Source organism: Artibeus jamaicensis, unplaced genomic scaffold (genome assembly GCF_021234435.1).
Source record: "Artibeus jamaicensis isolate MK-2021 breed Jamaican fruit bat unplaced genomic scaffold, CSHL_Jam_final scaffold_369, whole genome shotgun sequence".
NCBI lineage: Eukaryota > Metazoa > Chordata > Mammalia > Chiroptera > Phyllostomidae > Artibeus > Artibeus jamaicensis.
The window spans coordinates 35,861,348-35,887,238 of record NW_026522042.1 but is presented as its reverse complement, the minus strand read 5'-3'; the positions used below and the strand labels follow the sequence as shown (position 1 = coordinate 35,887,238).

The 25,891-nt window shown below is 37.0% G+C and overlaps 1 protein-coding gene across 5 annotated transcripts in view; it reads left to right on the top strand.

Annotated features, from left to right (window-relative positions):
- LOC119046947 (cAMP-specific 3',5'-cyclic phosphodiesterase 4D-like) overlaps window positions 1–25,891 on the top strand; it is a 511,811-nt gene that overhangs the window by 461,756 nt on the left and 24,164 nt on the right. The gene's annotated exons all lie outside the window — the stretch shown is intronic.

Here is a 25,891-nt window from a genome sequence, read left to right as displayed (position 1 = left end):
TGATTGCATTAGAAAACTTCTCTATTTATTCCTTAGTTCTTTAATTAAAAAGTTAAGGATTAAAACTAAGTGTATTCCATATATTCCGGTATTCCAAACCGGAAGTCAGGGATTTCTCACCTACGTTGTTTAAACATTCAAAATATCTTTCCAAATTCACTACTCAATACTATAAGAATTTTTATTTTACTTTGACAAATTTTACAGAAGCATTAAATAAATGCAATGTCAGGCCTCATCCCAGAACCATGGAAGGGGTTTATGCAAGCACAGAGCCCTGCAACTTAAGCTTCATTACTTTCACCACAAACCCACCTCTGCTCCTCCTCTTTCTCTCCAACACCTCCCACAGACTCACACTCATAAACACCCATGCTGTTTCTTGTTTTTTTCATCTGTCTATGTGGGTGGGTGCGATAGTGTTGTTGAAAGATTTTATAACACAGGACTCTAAAATGAAGCCTCTGCTATGGTTGTGGACACAGCCCAGGCCACATTAAAGTCTTAGGTACTGGACTGATAGTCTGGGAGGAACAGTCAGGGAACAGGAGTGTTTGTGAGGAGTGCCAAAGGGCCAGGGCTTATCTCCAAGTGGTCAGGAACCGTAGAACTATCCTACTGGCCAAAGGCTATTGACGAATTTAACCAAAAGGCACAATGGTTGATCAGACTCACCAGGAATTCATTTTCTCCTATTAGAAGTCAACATCCTGTTGATATTGTGACCACCTGCTTTATTATTCAGTGTTTCATGCCATCTACAGCCTGGACTACCCACCTAGATTTGGAACTATTGCTTTTGCTCCATTGTCTGATTCAGAATTGAGTCGAATGTCTTTCCGCCTTTCCCTGGGGGATCTACAAGTACAGAGGTCTTATAGGTGAGCTCTTTATTCTTTCTTTCAGAAAGAGTATCAGATAACTTTGTCAGTGAGGAAGTGAAGCACAACCTGCTCTGATTGGAAGACAAGAAGAATTTAGCGAGCAGGATGCAAGGACATACAGTTATTCCTTTTCATGATCAGCACCAAAGAGAATCTGTTGATTTTATTTGGTGGTGAATCTTCCCATGGAGAAGGGAGATCTGAATGAAAGGACCTCCAGGCAGATGGCAAGGATGGTTGTAAAGGAAGGAGGTTGCTCTGTACAGTGGAGGACCTTCTCCTATAGGAGGATGAAAGGGGACAGTTGCACTAGAAAGAGGAATGATATGAGAAATAGCCTAGCCTGCTGCAGTGAGGCAATCCCCATAGCTGGCTCTCATTGTGGATGAAATGACTGGCACAGAATATTAAACAGGAAAGTCCCCTCAGCTATATTGGGTGGGATCCTTAGGCTTGGATGAATAATCTCTGTAGTGTCCTGAAGCTGGAAGCCTGAGCAGATTCAGGCCAATTTCTGTGATATCCCTAGGGATTCCCTTCATATACTGATTAGAGAAATAGACTTGGATGGGCAGCATATTCCTGCAAGTTGGCAGGCACCCACTGAACAGAACAGCTGATTTGCTACCCAGGCTACACATGCCAATTGAATTGCCAAGCATGCATTGCCTGGGGGAAATACCTGCTAAAATTGAAATGATCGCTGGCTAGATGGTTTGGACACAAAACAGTATCAACTATTATACATAGTGTTTTAATTTTTAAAAAATGTTATGTACTCATGATAGAAAGTTTAAACAAGAGGAATATGTACTAGAATGTCTTTTTTTTTTTTACTCAGATTCTCAGTGACCCAGTCCCTCCCCTGAGGCACAATCACTATCAAATCTATATGTACACCAGCATTATATAACTACTTTCAATTATTAAATACTTGCATTGATACTTTTGGAGTATCAATGTAAGTACTAAAAGTACTTTTAGAGTACTTTTATTTGCCTACTCTACTTTTAGAGTAGGCAAATAAAAGTCAGTTTGTGATAATTGCAATCACTTTGAATATTTTAAATGCTTTATATAATTGTTTTAAATTTCAGCAATTATAAAACTTATACCAGTCTGGGAGAATACTCTATAAATATTTCTGTTAAGATCTTATATATCAGTTACCATTTTATTATTAGAAACTTGTTTAAATAAGACATGGTCACTGTAGAAAATTTGAAAAATATAGAGAAATATAAAAACTTAAAATAATTTTATATAACATTCATATTCATATATTTATCTATATGCATACTTTAAAATTTAGAAAATATTATAACTACTTTTATGTTTCATAGTTTTTAACTTACTATTTTTTCCAGCTTTACTAAGGTATAATTTATAAATAAAAGTATAATATATTAAAACTGTACAATGTAATGATTTGTTATATGTATACATTTTGAAATGATTTTTACAACCAAGCTAATTAAGATAGCTATTACCACCTCATATAGCTTTTTTGTTAAAATGTTTAACATCTCTCTTAGCAAATTCCAAGTATACAATACAGTGTTACTAACTATAGCCACCATGCTATATAGTTGATTCTCAGAACTTACTTCACAACAAATTTGTGTTCTTGTAAAAACTTTGCCCCATATTTCTCACCCCAACCCTTAGCAAACAATATTTTATTCTCTGTTTCTATGAATTAGGTTTTTTTCTTTTATATTCTCTATATAAATGAGATCATACCATATTTGTCTTTCTGTCTGACTTATTTCACTTAGCCCTTTGGGTTCATCCATGTTGTCAAATGACATGATTTTTTAAGGCTGGGTATTATTCCATTGTGTAGATATGCCACATTTCTCTATCCATGCATCTGTCAATGGACACTTAGATTGTTTCTGTCTTGGCTACTGTAAATAATGCTGCTATGAACATGAAAGCACAGATACACCTTTAAGATAATGATTTCATTTCATATATGTATCTCCAGATGTAATATTGCTGGATCATATGGTAGCTCTGTTTTTCATTTTTGAGGAACTTGAATACTGTTCACCATAATGGCTGTACCAACTTACATCCCCACCAACAATGTACAAGGGTTCTCTTTTCTCCACATCTACACAAGAATTTATCTCTTGTCTTTTTAATAATGGACTTCCTAAGAGGTGTGAGATGATACCTCATTGTGGCTCTGAGTTGCATTTTCCTGATGATTCATGATGTTTCACATCTTTTATATACATATTGGCCATGTGTATATCTTCTTTAGAAAACTGCCTATTTATTAATAGTCCTTTGCCCATTTTTTACTGTTGATCAAGTACATTGTCTCCATTTCCCCCACACTCCCCCCTACCCCAGCCATCCCCACCTCCCACCCCTGATCCTATCCTCCATTGGTTTTGTCCATGTGTCCTTTATATTTGTTTCTGAAAATCCTCCCCTTTCCCCCCATTATTGTCTCTTACCTCCCCTCTGGTTACTGTCAGTGAGTTCTTAATTTTAATACCTTTGGTTATATTTTGCTTGCTTGTTTGTTTTATTGATTAGGTTCCACTTATAGGTGAGATTACATGGTATTTGTCTTTATTTCATGGCTTATTTCACTTAGCATAATGCTCTCCAGTTCCATCCATACTGTCACGAGGGGTAGATGATCCTTCTTTCTTTCTGCTGCGTAGTATTCCATTGTATAAATGTACCATAGTTTTTTGATCCATTCACTTACTGATGGGCACTTAGCCTGAGTGCCTTTGCCCACTATTATTAAGTTGTTTGTTTGTTTGCTATGAGTTGTATGAGTTTCTTATATATTTTGGATATTAACCTCTTATCAAATATGTGGTTTGCAAATCTTTTTTCCCCCTTTTCTTTTGTTGATAGTTCCTTTGCTTTACAGAAGCTTTATAGTTTGACGTAGTTCCACTTGTTTCTGCTTTTGTTGCTTTTGACTTTTGGTGTCAAATCCAAAAGAGAAAAATAATTGTCGGGACCGATGTCAAGGAGATTTTCTCCTATGCTTCTTCTAAGCATTTTATAGTTTCAAGTCTTATATTTAAGTCTTTAACCTATTCTGGTTTTATTTTGTGAACTATATAAAATTTAATTCCTTTAATTTTTTTGCATGTAGGTATCTAGTTTTCCTAGCACCATTTTTTGATAAAAACTATCCTTTTCCTATTGTGTATTTTGGCCTCTTTATTGAAGATTAATTGACCATAAATGCATGGGCTACCTCTGGGCTCTATGCTCTGTTCTCCTAATCTATGTGTCTGTTTTTATGCCATGAACATACTGTTTTGATTACTATAGTTATATTATTAAGTATCATTGTATTTGTATTGGGTTATTTCAAAATTTTCACCATTATAAACACTTAAGCACACAAGCATTTTGAACATTTCTGATTGTCAACTGGTGAAACACTTCTAAATTATATAAAATATTTTGTACATCTCTGATTTTTACTTGGGAAATTTCTAAAACAAAAGTTACTGAATTAAATAATATATTTCAATAGGTTTAAAAATATGTGTAATGATTAAATACTTTTGTGTACTAACAATATTCCAGACACTGTCCTCTGTATCATTCCCAGGCATAAACTAATTTAGTGCAATTCACTCGACCTCACTATAGGGACCAGGAAGAAAAGGGTTTGGGGTACATTCTTCTGAATCTGTCTGAAAAGTGATCTCTTACCTAGTACCATAGTGAAATCTGCAAAGATATAAAGGGCACCTTCAAGGCAGTGGCATTTTGCAGATGGGGCTTTGGAAATAGGACTGAACTAGTAGGGGGATAGAGGGTGGAGGAATTGAACAAAGAGGAAAAAGGACTCATAGATAAGGATAGCAGTGTGGTGATTGCTGGGGGGAGAAGGGTATAAGGGGACAAAATGTAATGGGAAAATACAATAAAGATTAAACTTAAAGAATAAAGGAAATAAAAATGAGCTCTTATTCAATATGCCAGTGTCACAGTCAAGGCTAAAATATCTTTTGATCCATTACCACTAATAATAATAGTTATTTCTGACTTTTTAGTATGTCCTGCCTTTCTCCATTACCCTTTTGTCTGAATCTCCCACAAAAACACTCTCCTTCATGCTGGATGCTGTTCAGATAACTGCCAAAATATTAGCTCAATAATCTTGAACCAGGAGATTGGCTTCATATGCTAAAATAATGTTTGGAGAGGTCTCCATTTTTATAAAATGCTGAGTTCTTTTCAAACCTATGACAGTAATGATCTCTACCATATAATTTCTTGCCATTCCTCTCCTTCTTTAAATAAGGAATATTGAAACCTTCCAAGAAATCAAGCATTTAGCGAGGTCTACATTAAGCAAGACTGTTGACTAAATGAGTCTTCCCTTTATGAAGCCTATCTCTAGTTCTTCTCTTATTCTACAATGTGTACAATTGAAATAGTATATGTAAAGCAGGTGAGAAAGTATCACCTCCTTTTTGATTAGCATTTATGCAAATGTATTATGTAATATTACAAATGTTCACAATATTCCTTGTAATTTATAGTACTGTGAGCAAATTAAATAATTTGATAAGCAGTAGGCCTGCTCAGCCATTGTAATATCTTGCCAAGAATAGATTGAGAACTGTGAAATTGTGTTTGTAAATGCAGATTTCCAAGCTTACTGAAAAATATATTCTGCAACATTAAGGGTTGCTTTTATGATAAAATTAAAGTTCAGGGGTTTTTTTTTCTAATTTTACCATGTGAATGTTAATGAGGAATTTAGTTGGCTCCAACAAAGTTTTTACTCCTTTTCCTGTGAAAAATATGGATTAAACTTAAAATGATAGTCTAACTTCTTCATTTTTATGGTTTCAAATTTAACAGAATATAAATATTTAAAAAATAAATGGTTTTTATGTATTTAATTACCAAAATGTAATTTACACTTACAGTGTTTCTCTTCTGCATAACTAGAACATAATTCTAAATCTCATTTTCTGATATAATTAGACCATTTCTTGGAGACTTATAAACATTTCTGTATAAGTAGCTAGAACAGATCATGCCTTATTATTGTACAAGACCAGTGCTTATTTGGTGAATATTTTTAAAAGCAGTTGAACAAAGAAGATTCTGAAACATTAATTGTCCCTTTTCTTAACCTTCCCAAGGGGAAGATACAAATAACAAGAGGTGGTCATAGAGCTCCTTTCTAAGAAGATGCATAACTTATCTATGCCATACCGAAATACCCCAAAACTTACTGACTTAAAGCAACAACAATATTTTATTGTCTTTTATGGTTTTTGTGAGTCAGGAAATTAATCAAAATAGAGTGAAGAGAACTGGTCTGTCCTCTGTAATAGTTAAGTCTTCATCTGAAGACTGTAAAAGGTTTGGGAACTAGAATCATCTGAAAAGCCATTCGCTCACATGTTTGGTGGCAGACTTTGGTCTAGAAGCTTCAGTTCCTCTGCGTGCATTCATGCTTCTCTGAGGTTCCTCATAGCATAGTGGCTGGGATCCAAGAGCAAACATGGTTGGAGCTGGGGGGGGCAGAGAGAGAGAATACCTGTTAGAAGGAATGTCCTTTTTCTGATTGAACCTTGAAAACTACAGGGAATCATACATACATACTACTTCAATCATATGTATTGATCAGATCAACCACAAGCTTCCTCCAAGACTCATAGTACCCGCCTTTCTGTGAGAGGAATGTCTGTCACAACATAAGATAGCATAAGACCTGTATGTTGACCTTTAGACAATCAGTCTTCTATGGATGGGTAGGGGTATGTTTAGCTAATGGCAGATTAGGTTCTTATTGAGTGGGACATGAAAGTTTAGGGCCACAAGTAATGAGAGGAGATGGTAGTGTGAGGGTTTTGTGGAGAGTGGATTTAAAGGGGCAGAGAGAGAAAAAAGGTAAGGAATCTGGCATTCAGGAATCAGGAGGGTTGGGGGGGCAGGGTGGAGGGGGAATAAAGGGGGAAAAGTTGGGAAAACTGTAATAGCATAATCAATAAAAAATACTTAAAAGTAAAAAGCAAAAAAAAATGCAAGAGAAAGGGACTAATAGGCACCATTCTTGTCCTTAAGAAAAAAAACTTAAGAAAATGAACACTGAGGGAAGAACAGAGATGTTTAAGGGCATATTTATGGAGATTTTCTGAATGATATGTGAAGTAAAACTGTTTTTCTGTATTCTTATAATATTTAGAGAAAACGATATCCATATGAGTTATACAGTTGGATTTATTTTTGGAAAAGGTGCAGTAAGCTGCTGAAATGGCCTCGATGTAGACATGGGGAAGAGACAGAGGCCTGTTAAATCTAGGTTACATCTGCTTGAACAAAAATTTACTCATAACTGTGACTGTCATGGCCTAATGTTTGATGGTCCCCAAATGCCAGTACAAAGACCGGTGCCAGTCAATGGTAAAATTTTCATTGGCAGGCTCTGAAGTCAGAAATTAGACAACAACATGAATCTTTCACATCACAAAGGTAAATCTATTCAACTGAAAGAAATGACCTATATTATGCACTTATATCCTTCTGACATTCTTGGTTTCAAATAGTCTTTCTTTTATGAAATGATGATGACAGAAAATGGTACTTGTATTTTAGATTTTTAACTGTTCATAGTTGGAAAAATAAAAAATAGTTTTTAAAACACATCAATGCTACTCTAAACTGCACATGTATTTAGTGTAAAATATTTCAATTCTTTTGCATGTGATTTTTTATTTATATTGGATGTGAATAATGATGTAACCTTATCTGAATACATGGAAAATAATTTTACTCCTTATAATCTTAAAGGATTATTGTTTACTTATTCTCTTTTACCAACTAGCAATAGCTATTACTAAAGCTGAGGCCACACAAAAATATAAAAACACAATATTATCTTTCTCATATTGGTTTGTTGTGAGAATTATAAAAGTTAATAATAATAAAAAACTTAGAATCAGGCCTGGCACATAGTATAAATTCAATAAATCTTGCTGTCTCTGTTATTGATAATGATTCTCTTGAAATTGCTCTCTGCTGAACGAACCAACTTATGTCATGGTTTATGTGTTTTAAGCCAGAAACAATACTGCTTTACTTAGACTTAAGTGGGGTTAATTGTTGTTTCTTTAAAAATAACTGGTACAAAATGTTTACCTGTTTAATATTAAATTACTAAAAAATGATGCAAAAGAAAAATATGAAAACTATATTAAGGATTAAATAAAACCAGTTTATGGGGATGCCAAAAGTAATCACAAAATAAACTTTAAACACAGGTCTTGATAGAGAAGGCAGAATTTATTGACCTCATTTTCTAGAATAAATCAATCAAGAGAGTGGGAAGCTCAGGTTATATTAATTCATATCCTGTGGGGCTGAAGATACTCAACTATATATCTTGGTGCATAATAGGTTGGTAGCCTTAGATTTGACATTTGTGTCTTTTACCTAAAGATACAGTGAGATTTACAGAGCAAAAAATAGAAAACTATTATCTTTAAAATGAGTAATGAATAAAGAACCAAAATTCTCAAAATCTTTTCATACAAATAATATTTAGGTTAGGTACCATTAGAACAGTATGGTACTCTGCTTAAACAATTTTTTAAACTTATTTTATTGTTGTTCAAGTACAGTTGTCTGCATTATCCCCTCCACTCCCCCTCCCCCACCCCAGCCTTCCCCACCTCCCTCCCCTGCTTTTTTGAGACAGCATGGGTGGAACTGAAGAACATTGTGCTAAATGAAATAAGCCAGGTGGTGAGGGACAAATACCACATGACCTCACCTTTAAGTGGAACCTAAGCAACAAAACAAATGATCAAGCAAAACATAACCAGAGACATTGACATAAAGATGAAATTGACAGTAACCAGAGGGGAGGTGGGAGGGGACAATGTGGGGAATGGGGGAAGGGTTTTCAGGAGCAAATATAATGGACACATGCTTAAACAATTCTGAAAGTATTACCCAAAGAAGATTTAACTCTGATATTTGAAGTTGCCAGTGTAAGTAAAGACAGATTTAAATGCTTACTAATCACATATAAAAATAAAACTTTTATGCTATCGTCATCACATAGATTTAAATTTAGATGTCTCTAATGTTTCTCCTTAAAGTAATACAAAGCAAGCAAACAAACAAAACAAAAGTTGTTCGTGTCTTATGCTATATCTACAACACATAAGGAATAATTGTAGGTAGAAATTTCTTTAATTTAGGACTATGCAGAAACAACTATGCTAGGTTTAGTGAGTGGATAATTCATGTCATCTCAAATAAAAAAATATATCATGTAATTTTCTATGGGAAAGCTGTTTCTTAATGTTGAAAGTAACAGGTATACTTGACAGGATCCTATTTTAAAGACCTGAACTGGAGAATCAGGTCACATAGAGATAGGCTCAAGGAATGGGCTGCCTTCAGGAAAGTAATATGAACAGAATGTTTCATAGCTTGTCCAGATATTTGGTAATTCCTTTCTACGTATGATACCATATATCATGTAATACAACCCCAAACCCATTAGACATTTGCTTTTACTCCCTCTTCTCTTGTCTCCTCTTCTCTCTCTCTCTCTCTCTCTCTCACATACACACACACACACACACACACACCATTCCGATGTTGCCCCAACCTTCTCCTCTTAGAGATTATAAAATTGATTCCTCTACCACATACTCACAGTACAATCCCGGACAAATTACTTAAACTGGTGTTTCTTCAGTATCCTTATCAGTAAAGTGAGAACCAATAGTAGAATAATATTATCTACTTGATAGATTGGTTTTGAGGATGAAATAAGTACACATGTGTAAGATGCCTGTTACACATAGTAAACACTCAATAAATGTTACTATAACTAGTTGCGAAAATTGAGTCCCAGTGAAATCATTACAGGCTCAAAATTACTAAAGTAGTTCATGGCTAATCCAGATTAGGATTCGTTAAGGATTCCCAACTCAGTGGTTTTTTTTTCTTTGTACTAAGCTTCTCATTAATTGGCAGTTTGTGTGCATTCTTGTATAGATCTTTTGTATTTGTGTGCCTTGGCTGTCTAAGTAAATCATAGTGTCTCAGGGACTAAAAGCATGGGTTGGTAACTTTATTTATCAGCGACAGGCTTTAGTGAAGAGTTCTTGCTATTGGGGGCTCAGTGTTCCTTTGTTAATTATGAACTTTGACCACAACATACAACCTAAAATTATTTTATTTGTTTCATATTTCTCATTCTTTCTTCAGTAGTTTAATATATAAGAACAGCCAGCCATTGCAAAATTAGAATTGCACAGAATACAGCCATGAACTCCTTCCTCTGTAATTCCCCAGGGAAGAACAGGCAATTTCCTGCTACATTTTTGCAATGTGAAGAAAACAAGATAATTGGTCTATGCTGTGGTTCCTCCAAATATAGAATTTGTATAAAATATTACTCAACTACAAAAGAAATCTATTATAATTTAGTTATTGTTATGTAAATTCAGGCATAATCCAGGCACAATGTGATCCACCCCAAGAATGTAACAAGTACCCATATGAAAAACCTGGTAGGACATCTCAGCAGTGGGGATTATTTTTAGCTTTGAATTAACAACTTTTGAAACTCCACTCACAATGCATTTGTGGCATTATTACTACATTCACTAGTAAGCTGATATCTCAGTTACATTTTATATATCTTTATTAAAGTGTACTAGTGTATGAAGCATTATAAATTACCACCTGGATTACCTTTGGAATCACTCTTGAGTCAACCATACTCTTGAAAATCAGTTGCGTAAACAATCTTCCCTTTAAACATGGCTTTGAAAGATTTAAATTCTTCTTTATCAATCTATTCATGTCACATTGCAAGAACTTGTAAGATTTTGGCAGCAAATAGGCATATCCTACAAGTTTCAGTATTCTCTTGATGCTCAGGATATAGTTAATTCCACAAAAAAAGAGAAGTTAGTGACTCTCAGAGCCAGAAGAACCAGTTTGTCTCTCTGTAGACCTATAACCACTGAGCCGGATAGCTAGCTCTCAAGAGCCTCTCCAGCTTTCTACTCTAAGCTGCATAACCAGGACCTCATCTACTGTTTTACTGTGAATCTGGAAGAGTACGATAGGTTAACAGAGAATGAAAGAACCTGCAGAGCCTTGCTTTCCAAGGAATATCAGGAAGTTACTCAAGTGACTGCAAAGTGCTTTCTCTCCATAGGAAAGTACTGGGAGAACTGCAGCTATATTACCTTGTGAAATGAAACTTTATGATGACTTGAATGTATCTGGGCATAATAACATAACCAATCTGAAGTTTGCTGGCATGTGACACTCCTCTAGGAATTCTTGGTTTCCAACTCAATCTCATTAGCCACAAACAGTATGCTAAACTTTATCAGGACTCTAGAATTGTGTTTGAAAATCAAAACTTTTCTATTTGAAAACTAGGGCAAAATTCAATTATAAATCAATGGGGATATGAGAAAAAAAAGCACGTACAAGAAAAATTATTGTATTATCAATGTGTAAAACATAGTTAAACAAAAAGAGACTTACCAATGAACCAGAGTAAATACTACAATGTAACACACAACTGGAAAGAGTGCCAGTTTATAGAGTAGCAAGGAATTATGGAGCCATTGAGATAGACTTTGTGATAACACATTTGTTTAAATATGAATCTCAAATATATATGTAGTATTTTACCAGTCAGAGGATGCCTTCCATGAATTCCTTTTACATTAGGTGACTTGGGGCAAGTGAAGGCCTGGCTCTGATAATATATCGGACAAAATCAGCCCAACATTGTTGTGTCCTGACAAATGCTATGACTCCACAACTAGATGCAAATGAATTCCATGTTTGAATAATTTTATTCAAATAAAGTCAGGGAAAATGGGTGTCTGTCTTCAATATGTAGCATGGTAGAAATGCAAGATATTTGAGGAAGTCTTTTGGGAAAATATTCTGATTGTGAAAAAATTAATCTTGACATACAAATGTTTGGCTATTCTCTGTTTACTAGGGCCCAGTGATATTAAACTCATTAAGCTACTTGGAGTCAGAAGGCTAATTCACAACATTGCTGTAATAACTGCTAGAAGTGAGAAGTTGTGAGATGTGAGTTCTAATTCCAACTAATTCATTATATTCTGTCATGGTCTGTGGTAGGTTGTTCACTCACCACTGTGCCAGTTTATTAGTGGAAGGGACAGTTTGTCTGAGCTTCAGCACTTGGAGGGCAGGGTAAGAGAAGTAGATAACTTGTCCAGAATGAACTTTATTAATGAGAATCCTGCCCAGTGCCCTCTCTTGAACCATCCACAGTGTGGAAGGAGCTTAGACATGGGTCAGTTTGTCCAGGAAACTACACACTAAGATTTGCTTCACTGTTCCCCATCATATTCATGCTAAAAAAAAAGAGGTGGCTATTTTGTGAGGCTATCAGCCTCAGATTTGAATTTTGCAGTGATTAGGTGATCAAACTGCTCTTTGATGAGTGCTCAGGGGCTGTGAGTGATATAGAATGGCCCACAAAGAATTCTCATGAGCAAATAGCCCCACCAAACCAGCTTCGGGTCATTCCTCTAAGTAGAAGTTTTTTTTGGGGGGGCAGCTGTTTTGAATAAAGAAGCCCAAGAATCAATCTGTCTAGAACCTTGAAATTATTTATTACAGCACTCCTCACTGCCACTCCATCACCCTCATCACTTTGTTGACATCAGGCTTTCGGGCATGGTTCCCACATGGAAGACTCTTTTATATTTTATCCAGGTCACTATTATAGCCCATGGTAAGAAAACGTTACAAAGGACAATGAAAGCAAAATTTGTGTAAAGAGATACTAGAGTAGTTAAAGAAACAAGAAGGCAACCTTTCCATTCTCAATTCTCAATGAAATATAATCTGTTCATACCTTTGTCTCAGTCACGGTCCAGAAATGAAATATCCTGATACTAAATGATCCCAAATCTTCACTGAACCCAGCCTCCCTTGAATGTGGCCTCTATGGAAAACAGTATGAACTCTAAACAGTAATTTGAGCTCTGAATTAAAAGCTGTGATCCAATGAACTTCAATATTTTGTGGTTGATTTTTTGTGATTCTTTCATGAAAAGTTCTTGATTCAAGTGTTATTTTATCTTTTAATATTTTAGCCAACAGTAAATAATATTCTCTTCTGATATACTCCTCAGTCAATGTGGTACAAGTTGGTGGCAAATTCCATTTCAACCATTTATTCTGCTCCAGTAATGTAGTGTTGAAAACATCGCAGCTGAGAGATATTAACTAAACTACTGAACACTTTCCAAAGAAGCCATAGAACAACCTTGCAAAGTAACAGAAGTGATATTACACTGCTTCTCAATATTGTAAAATTTGATAATATTATGGAAAATTTTGCACTTTAACATTTTGATAGGCCAGACTGCTTATCTTAAATAAAAAAAATAACCTTACAGTCCAGGGTGATTATTTATAATTCATTCAGTCTATGTATTTTTGAGATTTTGTGCCAAACACATCCGGGTTCAAACTCTGGGAAGACTGCAGAGAAAAGGAGGCAGGTGGAAGAGAGGGAAAAAGAAAAGAAGAATGATGCAGAGCTCAGATGAGAGAAGACAGATCGGAAGGAAAAAGTAGATGGGAGGGAGGAAGAAGGAATACCTCCAGTCTGCGCAGTGTTTTCTGACAAGTGGTACTGAAGGATATCTTTGTCTCCAGCGAGGAAGGAGGGAGTTGAGGCTGATCAAACAGAAAGTATGCCTTGATTCAATTCTAATGCAAGAATTTCCTTAGACAGTAAAGTATTAAAATCTGGCAAAAGTACAGGAGGCAGTTTGTGAAATCTTCCCAAAGAAATTTAAAAATAGCTCAGGTACAGAATCTGTTAAAATGAGAAAGTGGATGCATGGCTCTTTCTGGCATTTCACACTTGACTCCACTGTATTAAGGCAACAGTTCTCCATTCCCCTGTGAGGCCAGCCTGGTTCCTTAGGGGGAAGATATGTGTTCTCTGGACAATTTTAGGGTCTGCTTGGGCTGTGCCCAAGGGGTACAGGTTTTTAAAGTTTCTTTCACAAATACGTCAGTATATTAATGCATTATTTGGCTCCAAGAGTGCTTTCCTTCATGCATTTCCTCATTTACCATTCATTTTTTTACTTCCCTTATTCCTCCATAATAGTCCCTGGGGTACAGCATAAGTGCTTCTAGCTCTTAACTGCTATTGTTACTATATGATTAAAATATTCAGCCATTACAAATGCTGATGCTTAGAATTCTGCAACATCATTCCTTAAGGGTAGGGGGCAATCAGAACACCTGAAAGGGAATCAGAGTTCAGAATCAGGTTTGACAAAAGCTTCAGTTTTCATTTGGGTTGGTCCATTTTTCTGTGCTGCACAGATGAGCCTTAGACAGCTGGGTCTGAAGAGGAAATGCCACTTGAGGCCAAGTGGCTACAAATGGGACTAAAAGTATTGGGGCCTGAACTACAGGTACAGGTCTTCTTCCCTAAATGATATAGCCAGCCTTAGTAATAAGTTAAAAATATGGCTCCATAAAGAAAATTGGGTCAGGGGTAATAGAAGAGCTTTTAGAAGGCAGGTAGGAGAAACCTGTGATATTAGTTTTCTTTCTGTTGTTGATGCAATTCGTGTGGTTGGCAGTATAGCAGGATTAAGAGCTCTTGTAGCTACTTGGTGTAGAGCCAAAAAGGCTGAAGCATGAATCTGAGCTCTACCATTTACTGACTTCTTCACCTGGGGCAAAACACTTATCCTCTCAGATCCCCCTCTATAAAAAGAGGATAATAATAATTCTGTGTCTTCTCTACTTGCAACCTTTTTCTCTCAACAAGATGCTTCCCATGACACTCAGACATATTCAAGCATCTTCTGGGATTAAAACAAAGAAAGGAACAGAAACCATACCTTCACTCACTTTTTCCTCTAGGTGAGGGTTTCTCTCAACATCTTGGGCTTAATAATTCATTACTGTGGAGATGTTTTGTGCCCTGGAGGATGTTTAGCAGCATCTCAGACCTCTACTCATGAGACTACTCCCCAAACTCTGAATTATTATAATCAAAAATGCCTTCAGACATCACCAATATCCTATAGGGGGGCAAAATCTCCCCCACTTGAGAACCTCTGCTCATTATTTGTACCATTCCCCTTATCCTCTGCAAAACCACACTTTCCCATAGTGTTGCCTATTCTCACAAGCTCTATTTCCTCAATTTCCTATAGTCTGTTATACTTTGTTTCATGCCCCTGTTTCACTAATAAAATGGTTCGTACCCAGCTGAATAAGAACCTCAGTACTTCTAAATGTAATGAATTTTCCAATCTTTCTCTTACTTAATCTCTCAGCAGAATTCATCACTTTTAGCATCCCCGCATTGAAATGTTCTGTTCTCCTGGCTTTTCTAACAGCACTCTCTCTGGGCCTAATATTTGGACTCACCATCTTCCAAGAGCCTAGTTCAGGTTCAGTCTGATGGTGGTAAAAGGATTGTCAATATCAAGAGAGGGCAAGCTTCACAGAGCAAGCACTTTTTAAGCTTCTGCTTATTTCCCGTTTGCTAACAATCTCTTGGCCAATGCCCAGAATCGGTGTGGGAGGGGCCTACACAAGACAGAGATATAGGGAAGGGATTGATTTCTGGCATGATAGCTGGAGGAGTTCCATTCATTGACTTGCCCTCCCAACTCCCCAGTGAAACTGGTGAAAACAAACAAAAAAATAAAGCCTCTGTAAATGGACCTAGGACAAAGCAAATGAAGAAATGCCTATTCAAGAACATCTACAAAAATTCAGTTATGAAGGTGAAAGCCCATAGCATTGGAAACAAGACAGCCCTCTCTCACCACCTTCCCGTTCAGTGAGATGGAGGCTCCACTCCGTACTGGTGTAACCAAAACGCAGGGCTCCCTTTCGTCACAGCTCCCAGTCAGAGAGACTTCTTTTTGGGAGGGGCAGGACTTCAGTGTTTCTCATCCTGTCCCTGGTCGCCTGTTGCTAAGGCTAAGCCCTGGGTGAATGTAGTTGAGAGGTAGGGACACTACCTTGGACAGAGCAGGCAAGAATGATGAGGTCCTTGTCACCCTTACCTGAAGTGGTGGTTCTGCCCCTGGAGAGATAAGTCTAGAGGACCTCAGGTGTGACTCCCAATACGCAGTGAGCTCAGTTTCTAGGGTTGGGAGTGTCACTCAGTCACTCTGAGAGAAGCTTGCCATTGTCCCCACCTCCCTGCCCCCCCATCTTCAGAAGCCTGGTTTAGAGGTTTTGCATGGGAGGAGAAGCAGTCCATAAAATAAAAAGTTCTTAAAATCTTCTCAAAGGAACTGACTTCATTTGCAACAGAGCATGGAGAAGTTCAGCCTAGGAGTACTTCCAAGGACAGTGGGGCTGTGCTAAAATTGAGGGGGCGGGAATCATGATACAGGAAAAAGTGAAGGCTAATTTTCAGGAAAGAACCAGGGAATGACAGTTGAGTGGAGCCCTGCTGAGGTAAGAACAAATATTAAATACTGACCTCAGAACCTCTTCTTTTACAAGAGCCACAATTTGATTGTTTTTTGGTTTTGTTTTATTTTGTAGAGCAATTTATGCCCCAGGCTCTCTCTCCACCCCCACCACCAGTACTCTATTCTAATCGGTCATCATCTCTAATCTGAACTATGGCAAAATTCTTCCAGCCGGTACCCAAATTAGGAACACCCTCCTAACTGGTGTACAATCCAATCTGTACAGCATAGCCAGAAATCCTTTGAAATTCAAAGTCATGCTGTGTGCTCTGCCTCTACAGAGACCCTAAGAAAGAAGTCTGTACCTCCAGGGATGTTTTATTTGTGCCCACAATCTCTAAGTCTCATGTCTTGCCTGTGTCTCTCACTTCCTTCAACACTGAAATGAAGCACACCCCTCCTCTGCCCCTCCACCCCAAACACACACTCATGCCGACTACCTCTTTCCAAATTCTGTGTGGGAAAGGTGCCCCTGGAGGGAATTATCCTTTATTTACAAGATGCCTGTGCACTTTCTGCTGCCTCTCTGTTTTGAACCTCTTCCCAGAGAGCTGTTCTCTGCCACTTGACTTGATGGGCTCCTCACCTTTGTGAGTAATAAATCTTTTTTTTGATCACGTGAAAAGAATAGCTTCATGAATGGGAATTTAACCTTTGGAGGGAACTTCCCCATGTCACAGTGAGGTAACAATGATACTCTCTCCTTACCATCTTAAGACTTCTCAATGACTTAACGATACATTTACTTTTGTGACAAAGTCTACAGTCCTTAGCTTGTCCGACAAAGTATGGTCAGTCCCCATCTTGCTGATTTCTTTGCTTCACATTATTCACGTTCCCCATTGTTCCCCTAAGGACACATATACCTATTGCACACCCTGCCTGAAATGCTCTTTTCCCCCTTACTCCTGCTGTTTTCTATGTAGCTTGCCCTTTATTAGTCTGTATAATACTCAGCTTAGAAATCATGTGCTTTGAAAGGCTTTCCCTGAAAACTCACCACAGTCCTTCCAACTAGGTCAGATATGCTTTTCTATCTTTTTCTTTTTTTTTTAAATCCTCACCTGAGGATATGTTCATTGTTCTCAGAGATAGAGGAAGGGAGAGAGAGAGAGAACAAACATAAATGTAAGAGAGAAACATCAATTGGTTGCCCTATGTAATTCATCCCAACCGGGGACCAAATCTGCAACCTAGGTACATGACCTGACAGGGAATTGAACTCCCAACCTTTTGGTGCATGGGGTAATGCTCAAACCAGCTGAGGACCTGACCTGAGCCAGAGGTGCTTTTTCTTTATAGCACTGTCTTTTAGCTTCATTTATATATTTGTTCATGTAATTATTTGATAGACATTTATCTCCTTCACTCAATCATGATTGCCATGAGGTCAGTGATTTTATATGTCTTGCTCATCATTGTATCCTTAGTGCCTAGGCCATTGGCTGGCCCACAGTAGATACTCTGATGCATAATTACTGAATGTGAAGACTCTTAAGTATATATATGTTCTCAAAACAGGAAGATACTGTATTAGTTAGAATAAGCTAGGTTCTGCTGTAATAACAACCATTGCCCCTTAACCCACCCTCCCCACCTACAAGGCCACATACACTCACAAATTTCAAAAGCTTAAAACAAAAAAGTTTTAGTTCTCATTCATACAGCATTCCCTTTGCGCTTTAGCAGAGTACTCTACTCTATCTCATCTTTATTCTGAGACTCAGGCTGATGGAGGCTACCACCCAGAACACTGTCTATTTTAATAGCAAGGGGAAGAGAGACAAAAATGGTTTTACACTGGTAATTAAATACTCCAGCAAGAAGATGAAATATTTCATCTCCATATACGATCAATTAGCCAAAACTAGTCTCATGGCCCTGCCTGTCTACAAAGGGGGCAGGGAAATATAATCCTTTCACACACTGAGAAGGAAGAACCAGGTACACAGAATCATTAGAAGTCTCGCCACTGTCTTATTAGGATAGAGCTGTGTATGATTAAAATTCAAATTGAATTTGAAGGATTGACAGAAAAACTGAAGAGAATAAACATAATTGAATTGGTTTAGAGAATTAGTAGAGGAAACACCATGAACATAATCAGGTACTCATGAGCAGGTCTAAGTTATAAAGAAGGAGGGTCAGCATTGCTGAAGTGGAGAGTGTGTGTCGAGGGACCATGAGAGAGAAGATTGGAGTGACAGTTCTGATCATTAGCATATCCATGCTCCTGTCTCAACTATTTTTGATCATAATATCCTTAGAATAAAAAATTCAGTATATGGCTTTAAAAATGTCAAATGCGTTGGCTCAATTGTACTTTCACCATTTCTAGAAATTCAGATGACCAGCTGCTTTTCTCCCTGGCTCTCTCTGGCTGGCACAGCAGTCCAGAAAAAGCTGGACCTGACTTAGTTCCTCTTTTCAGCCTCATTGTCGAACCATGAGCAGGTAAATATCAGTGCTCCTGCCAGGTTGTGAGTTGAGTGTCTTTAATCTCACCTTTAATTGGCACTTCTAGGGACTAAACTGAGTGGAGAGACCCATAACAATGATACAAAGTAAAGGATAATGTGGAATAATAGGTTTTATGAAAACCTGGGTGCAGTTTAAAGATGTCAATCTGTCCCTAGAAGCTAGTAAAAGTCTATACAATTTAAACTACTTTTTCTTAACTAACGTTTATTAGTGTACTGGCTTTGGAAAAGAAAAAGGAAAACCATACTGTTATAGTTACACTAATAGGAAACAGATATTTGGGGAAAGTTACATTTGAATAAAAGTATTTGTTAACCAAAAATGACAATAGAATGTTACTACACAGCAACTGAGCTATGTCATGCTTAATATGCCCTGTTTATTGATCCTCAGAGGCAATGTGGTATAGCAGCGGCATGTGGTACCTAGAGCCAGCCTGCCAAGATTTAAATTGAAACCCCACCATTCACCACTGGGTGACCTTGATAAAATTATTTAGTCATGCTCATGTTGCGATTCATCACTGCTTTGGAATGAGTTGTGTCTCCTGAAACCCCTAACCTCCAATGTGACGGTATTTAGGGATAGGGCTTTTTGCAGGTAATTGAAGTTAAATGAAACCATAAGGTTATGATCCTAGTCTGATAGGATTAGTGGCTTTATAACAAGAAGAGGAGAGCTCTTTTTGCCTTTATGTGCATGCACCCAGGAAAGGCCATGTGAGCACACGAGAGAAGTCTGCTTGCTTTCTGTAAAACAGGAAGAGAGCTCTCTCTGACACCCGGCAAAGCTGGCATCTCGATCTCAGAATCCTGTCTCTAGAACTTTGAGAAAATAAGTGTCTGTTGTTTGAATCACCCCATCTATGGAATCCTATTATGGCAGCCTGAGCTGACTAATACACTCACCTATAAGAGGATAATAATAGTGCCCATCTGATAGTGTGTTTGTGATGATTGAGTGTAGTAATATATGCTGAGCTCTTGAAATGATGGTTGGTATATGATGGACACTTAGTAGAAGTTACTTGATGTTATTTATATTTCCCTTCCTGATCCTTTATCTGATAGTATCATACTTAACAATTTTACATTTTCTAGTCAGACAGAACTGGATTGAACTCTTAGTTCTGCCTTTTATAAGCTGTATGGCCTTGTTCAAGTTATTAACTTCTCTACATCTCAGTTTTCTGTCTGTAAGCGGCTATATTAGTGCTGCCTGCTTCTAGGGTTTGGTGATGATTAAATGAGACATGTAGGTAAAAGTATGTGGACACAGGAAGCATTCCATGCTGTTTCTGCAATCAGTAGAGGTTTGCAAAGCTTTTTCTGGAGACAACTGTATTTGAACAATCATAAAAATTTTTTTTAAAAAGAATCTGCCTTCTCAAGAAAACCTTGGACTATGTGGGGGGCCAAGTAATAGTAGTTTCTCCTCAAACTTGGAACTCTAAATATGTTTTTCCCAAGCCATTCTTACTTATTTTTTGTCTTTGTAAGATATTTGCCTTGTGCATTTCTGCTTTTGTTCAACATATGACCTCAATGTCCCTCTTTCCATCATGATTCCAGTACTACACTATGGCTTCTAAAGAGCATGCCCTATGCCCCTTAAGCTTAATTTACTTAAATTCAGAATTAAGGGACTGAGTGAGACCACTGCTTTTGCAATAAAACTGAAGACTTGAGAGTGAGATTTTCTACAGTTGACTGGTAGACATGAAAACTAAATACCATTTCCAAAGCCTGGGTATTACCTCACAATGTGAAATGAGGAATCTAGAAAAACATTGTAGAGTATAGTAATCATGCATATTCTTAAGCCAATATACAGCAAACTAGTATTATGCACAGTGCTATTTCTCAAACTTTAATGAATGAATCAACTGAGGAAGATGTTAACATACAGGTTCTGGTTCAGAAAGTTGAGGATGGAGCCTGGAATTCTGCATTACTAACAAGCGCCTGGATGATTCTGAATCTGCTGGCCCTCAAACCCCTCTCTGAATAGCGAAGATGATTTTAGCAATAGTGACTTTGAAAAGTATTTGCTATTTTTTGTTTTGTTTTATGTATCCATTATTGCTTTCACTGAAATGCACTCTGATTGAAAAACTTTTTTTTAATACAAATGGGAAAAATTTAAAAGCCAACTTGGCAAGACATTAATTGCACACATTTTAAATTCAAAATGCTTTGATTTGTTTTTCCCTAAATCATTCACAGTGGTTTTATTTTCTATCCACTTTTCCATCAAAAGGGAAAGTAGCGCTCCTTTCATTTTTTTCCCAGGCTTTATCCTCCATAACACGTTAAGTCACCTCATCCTTCCTAAAAAGCTTTCCTCTACTGTCTGCAGTTTCTAGTTCTCATGCTCTAAGTCATGCCTGAATCCTGTTCTCTGGTGTCTCCTCATTTCTCTCTCTCTGTTGGGAACTCAATCCACTGCCATGGAGTCAATCATTATGTCAGGCCTTTGGAATCACTCCTTAATCAATATCTTTCATTCTGAAGGCTTTCCTAAATTTTAGTCTTGCGTGGTCAATGGATTTAATATTTATGGCCTGCCAGTCTCTCATACTCAATGAGTTGAAAAACAAAGTCCTCATATTTCTTACCTCTATATTACAGGCCATCTGCTAACAACCACTAGGTTATTTTACTATCTTTATCAAAACTTTAATTTTCTCATTGTTTACTATGGAATAAATATCCAACTCCTTATCCTGACGTTGAAAATTCTCTCTTTTTCTACCAGTATCTTCTATTGCTTTTAAGTATGTGGTTGACAAGAGTTATCTGAGTCCTCATGTTTCCAGAGCGGGCATTCACACTTTCAGCCTTCACGCCATTTTTGCTCTGAATTGAAAGCCCTTACATCAGTCTTTGCCAATCAAAATGCCCTACATCTCTCAAGGCCTACATGAACTGCTACATCCTTTGTGGCATATTCTGCATTCCACCACCTGAAAAGAATGTCTCCTCCTCTGCACTGCTGTCATACCTGCACTGTTCTATAGAATTTGGATGGCACCTCACACTGTGCTGCGTGATAGATCTAATAAAATGTCTGCCATCTGGATGTGCCAAGTCCTCCAGCATTTTGGTAGCATTTCTTTCTTTAACATCCAAAGAGTATGGCTCAAGCCCCATCCCTTGGAATGACAGAATCTGACACTCTTCCTTGCCCTTTTAGGCTCATGTTCCTCTTACATTTAGGGGAAGGAAGAGATTCTACACTTCTGTCCTAAGCTGGTTCACTTGTAGTCCAATTCTCCTCACACACGTGGGTCCTGGCAGCTGCTTCTGGCTCCGCCTTGCATCTCTGCTTTCTTCTTTTTGGCCACTGTCTAGAACTGCAGGATTTTACCTCTTCTCCATTATTATCCAAAACAACACTAACAGCAGATTATTGTCAATAAGTCTTTTACTGAAAGTTTTGAGGTAATTCGGGCTAATTGTAGCATAAGCAGGTATCCACTGGATTTTGAATGACAGAGTCAGAGTTCTTAAGCATTCATCAGACATTCCCTTATCAAGTCCGTCTGTGGGCTGGGACTCCACACCTCTAGACCTTTCCCGTCCCATCTCTTCAACCAGGGTCATAAACTCTCCCCAAATGCCAGAGTTTAACTTCTTTCACTTCTTCATGTAGAATGTTTCACCATGTTTGTTGTTGTTTAAACCTTGCCTGTCTAAATTATATATGAAAGAATCTCATCATCCATAATTAAATAGGTTTTCAAGTGTGTTCCTAAGCTTGTTTTCAGTTCTGTTCCTTGGAAGAATTCTGTAGTCCTGAAGTTGTCTTGTGTCAACCAGCTCAAGTTAGTTTTCATTACCATAGTACCATGAGATAGGCAAAATTATTATCCACTTGTTTTTGTAGGTATCTCAGGTTTTTCCATTTAAGGTGAAAAATATATGTAGGAAAAGACCAGTTAACTTCAAACATTTTATTCATCACACACAAAAAGCGGATTTCAAAATTTTAATCCATCATGTTTGAGGTTTATAACTTTTGGCAAGTCATTTTCCTCAGAGATCCTTAGTTTCTCGACCTATAAAATAAGAATAATTATATCTACCTTTTATAAAAGTGCAGACCTAGATAATTTCTGGAAAATCATTTAGTTAGAGTCCTGGCACACAGTAGGAGCCCCCCTCTTAGTACACATTTAAAACATTTGTTGAATGAAAATGGTTACTCCAATGAGCTTTATTGAAATTGGAGTTGGGTACAATGTTTATTGCAGGATCCCAAAAGGTATTTGATGCTCTAATTTTCCTTTCTCAATATCACCATATTTACTCTGGAGTCAGCTCCATAGAGTTCTTCCTTTAATTGAAGAGACAGGAAATCATGACTTTAAAACTTTCAGTGTTAAGAGTAAATGACACATTAGTTTATTAGAGACACATTAGTAATTATGGAAGTATCTTCTCCAATTGTAATGTTTTCCTCTGCCTTAGTGCTAGCAACCCAAAACCACCAAAATAGTCTGATCAGGGTCAGACTTTGGATCTGAGGAAAGTCACTTGAATTTGAGGCCTTATGTGTGTAGTACAGTGGTATGAGGAACTAGACCTTAGACCTGAATCCCATAAAGTTTAGGCCATTCTCCAGGAGTCTGATGATGCCCCCAAAAAGAGGAGTTATCATAGTTTCGAGACACATTAGTCACTCTCTGAAGGTGAGAGATGGATCCTGGATATTGGGATGTGGAAATTTTCGTTGTGCCCTGGAATTACACAAAATCCTCTGTAAGAAGTGCTCATTGGAAGCTTCCCGATTTTGTTCACTAATCTCTGTAACTAAAGTGCTCTTTTTCTTTATGTGAGATTTCTCACTATCTTTTAAATTCCAATGTAGAATCAAATTGGTACCTATAGCCTTTTCAGATTTCCCCAAGTTGGAATAAATCACTATTTCTTCCTCTATATTACTAGAGTATAAAAATAAAGGCACTTATTAGAATCAATGACTACTGATCATAGTGGGGAAGTCAATACAATATAGTGCCTTAAAGCTCAAACTTGAAGTCAAATTTCCACTTCTAGCTGTTTGTCCCTGGGCAGGCTACTTAACCCCACTCCACGTTAGTTTCCTCATATATGATTTTATTGTTAGGGTTAAATGTGATTATGCATATGAAATTCTTAAACAGGACCTACTGTGCAATAAATTGTCAGTAAGTGTTAGCTCTCACCCATTTACCTCTCCTGCCTGCTGAGTGAAATATTCTTCATTAGCAGTGACCATAATATTTTTATTTATTTTGTGTTATTATAAACAGTGACCAACAAATTATGTTAAAATAAAATTCATTTTTGACAGGAGACAGCTGTAGCTTTTAATATCTTTTTTCTATTTATATTGTCATAAATATTGTTATATTGTCATCACCATCATGATGTTTCAAATATTTAATCTACCAGAATGTGGATGGTATATGAAAGTAAAGTAGCTTTTGATGCTACAACTGAGAATGTATAGCTGGAACAGAGAAGCATGTAAACCAAATTACTCAACATAAAAATACCTATCTTTTATTTTACCTTATTTACATAACAAATAAAGATAAATAAACATTAGTTTACAAGATGTATGAAAATGATCCTAAGCATGATTTAAATTAAAATTTCCATAAATAAAGCTTTCCTATACGAACATATCAATGAGCAAAATGAGAAAGGCAAGTAAATATTTTGTAAATTCTCTTTTCTTAAAAAGTATTACATAGATTAAAATTTATATTTCCCTAAAATGTTCAAACTTGAGAGTGGCAAGTCAATAGGGAAGATTCTACCTCGGTGCAGTTTTGTTTTCCTCTGAAAGCCTTAAAAATAGAGGGACAAAATTAAGCAACCCTGAAATATTAGAAATCTGTACCATTTGTTATGGTGATTTGTGGTCCTGAACAAAGTTTTTGTATTTTAATTTGCTTCTCTTGCCTGAAACCTAAAACTGCCAGTACTTTAACATAAAGATAAAAGGTTGTCCAGTCACATTTCTGCACATTGTTGTAGAAAACAATCATGTCTTTCAATCAATCTAAATAAAATTTCTACCTCTCCTTCTGAATACAGCAATAGCATCCTCTTACTGAACAATAGTACACCTACTCTGCCTGGTTTTCTCTCTTTTTCCCGGCATGGATAACATTGGAAGAGCTCAGACCACATAATAAGGTTGGTTCTATGTGAGAATTCCATGACTGCTATAGCAAATTACCACAATTTGAATGACTTCAAACAATAAAAATTTATTCTCTCACAATTCTGGAAGCCAAAAGTCTGGAATCTGCTGGGGAAGGACTTGTTCCTTCTGGTGGCTCCAGGGGGAGATTCTATTCTTTGCCTCTCATAACTTCCCATGGCTCCAGGCATTCTTTGGCTTAGAAGGATAAACCCAGTCTCTGCCTCTGTCTTCATGTGGCCTATTATCTGTGTGTTTCTCTTCTTTTCTTATAGGAAAATTGGATTTAGAGTTTCAAAATCAAAAATGATATTTCAGGATTCTTAACATAAGTACATATGCAAAAAATCCTTTTTCTTTTTTCACTTATTTATATGTATTCATTTTTATTTTGTAAGATTTTTTGTTGCTATTTTATTACAGTTGTCCCAGTTTTTCCCCCTTTGCCCTCCTCAGCCCATCCCACCCTCCACTCCCACAGTCAATTCTCACACTGTTGTTCATGTCCATGGGTCATTCATACATGTTCTTTAACTAGTCTCCTCCCTTTCGCTCCACTGTTATTCCCTTCTCCCACCTCTCTGGTCACTGTCAACTTATTCCATGTTTCCATGCCTGTGGTCCTATTTTGTTTGTTAGTATATTTTGTTCATTGGATTCCTCTTATATGTGATGTCATACGGTATTTGTCTTTCAGCAACTGGCTTATTTCACTTAGCATAATATTCTCTAGTTCCATCCATGCTGTAGCAAAAGATAGGAGTTCTTATAGTATTCCATTATATAAATGTACCTCAGTTTTTTGAT